Raw genomic sequence first — 2500 nt, 5'->3', positions numbered from 1 at the left:
ACTTCAAAATAAAACTCCATTACCTCTCAATAGTGTCTCATCCCATATGCATCAACCATGAGTAGATTATGAACCAGTCCATCGTCACATTGCTAAAACTCTCAAATACTTGTGGGATATAAGAAGTATTTTTAAATCTCATATGAAACTTTTCAAATGAAAGTGAGTTTCTGAATGTACATAATGAAAAAAAGATAGTGGCTGTTTAAATAGTTATAAACAATTTGACCGTTATAAAAGATTAAATGACCTAATTAAAACTCATAATATTATTATGAATTCAATTACCAATAGGCCACGTAAATATAAATTGAAATAGCCAAATACTTATTAATCCTCATAAAAAATAATTAAATTATTATAACAATGAGACCATAAATTTAAATAAATATTAAATTAAATGGACACATTAAATTATAACAAAATATTAAAAATAATTTAATAATTTAAAAATATTTAAAACTTATTTCCAATAATTAGGATATCTTTTATCGATCTACGCCTTGTTTATTTGGCAGTATAGGATAAATGAGTGGTGGATGGGATTGGGATTGCTTCTTGTAATAATTAGGACTTGTTAAACTATATTATGTTTACTTTATATTGAATAATGATAGACTACCCACAAGGTTTATGATGTAGTTTTTACTTATTTGCCCACAAATACGACACCACATCTTCTCAGGCCAACTCCCATTATTTGAAACTTTTATTTACTACGGCATTCTTCTCCAAAAACCCAAATCCACCGAAATTCCTGTCACTTATTTCTGATCGCCATTGTTGGGCTATACCAACTTCTGAAAGTCTAAAATGCCTGAGACAAAGGACCCGCTGAACCAATGCTCTTCAGCCCATATTATATTCATCTTGCCCAATCAAAATCCCAAATCAAATATCTATCCCTTCCATCTCCTAGTTCCGACCTTTTCATTTCCTTATCTGTGCGTCTTTTTTTTTGGGGGTGTGGGGTGTGTGGGTGTGTGTGTGTGCGTATGGGGGGGTGTGTGTGTGTGTCATATATATGTAATTGTATTAGAGCAATAATTTTGTCATTAATATTATCCTATTTCTGGATCAACCTCTCTAAAAATTAAGAACTGGTGTAGCAGATTTCTGTTGAGATCATGATGTCAACGAATATATTTTTATATATTCTAATAAGCTACGGCATTTTTTTTTCAATTTTATCAACCACAAACTTGAAAAGTTTTGTTAAATGATGCCCCCTCCTTGTTCCGACTTTTTCATTTTCTTGTCTGTGCATCTTTTTTTTTGTGTGTGTGTGCGTGCGTGTGGGGTGTGTATGTGTGTGTGTGTGCGTGTCGGGTGTGTGTGTGTGTGTGTGTGTGTGGAGTGTGTGTGGGTGTGTGTGTGTGTGTGCATGCGTGTGGGGTGTGTGTGTGTGTATGTTTGTGTGCATGCGTGTGGGGGGTGTGTGTGTGTGCGTGTGTGTGTGTGTGTCATATATATGTAATTGTATTAGAGCAATAATTTTATCATTAATATTATTCAGTTTCTGGACCAATCTCTATAAAAATTAAGAACTGGTGTAGTAGGTTTCTATTGAGATCGTGATGTCAACGAATATATTTTTATATGTTCTAAAACTCTGTTGGATCAAAACTCTCAAATACTTGTGGCCGAGATATAAGAAGTATTTTTAAATCTCATATAAAACTTTTCAAATGAAAGTGAGTTTCTGAATGTACATAATGAAAAAAGATAGTGGTTGTTTAAATAGTTATAAACAATTTGACCGTTATAAAAAATTAAATGACCTAATTGAAACTCATAATATTATTATGAATTCAATTACCAATAGGCCACGTAAATATAAATTGAAATAGCCAAATACTTATTAATCCTCATAAAAAATAATTAAATTATTATAACAATGAGACCATAAATTTAAATAAATATTAAATTAAATGGACACATTAAATTATAACAAAATATTAAAAATAATTTAATAATTTAAAAATATTTAAAACTTATTTCCAATAATTAGGATATCTTTTATCGATCTAGGCCTTGTTTATTTGGCAGTATAGGATAAATGAGTGGTGGATGGGATTGGGATTGCTTCTTGTATTAATTAGGACTTGTTAAACTATATTATGTTTATATTGAATAATGATAGACTACCCACAAGGTTTATGATGTAGTTTTTACTTATTTGCCCACAAATACGACACCACATCTTCTCAAGCCAACTCCCATTATTTGAAACTTTTATTTACTACGGCATTCTTCTCCAAAAACCCAAATCCACCGAAATTCCTGTCACTTATTTCTGATCGTCATTGTTGGGCTATACCAACTTCTGAAGGTCTAAAATGCCTGAGACAAAGGACCCGCCGAACCAATGTTCTTCAGCCCACATTATATTCATCTTGCCCAATCAAAATCCCAAATCAAAAATCTATTCCCTTCCATCTCCTAGTTCCGGCCTTTTCATTTCCTTGTCTGTGCATCTTTTTTTTTTTTTTTGGGTGTA

Source organism: Sesamum indicum, linkage group LG2, assembly GCF_000512975.1.
Source record: "Sesamum indicum cultivar Zhongzhi No. 13 linkage group LG2, S_indicum_v1.0, whole genome shotgun sequence".
NCBI classification, from domain to species: Eukaryota; Viridiplantae; Streptophyta; class Magnoliopsida; order Lamiales; family Pedaliaceae; genus Sesamum; species Sesamum indicum.
The sequence above is the reverse complement of the archived record's forward strand: the minus strand, read 5'-3'. Positions refer to the sequence as shown.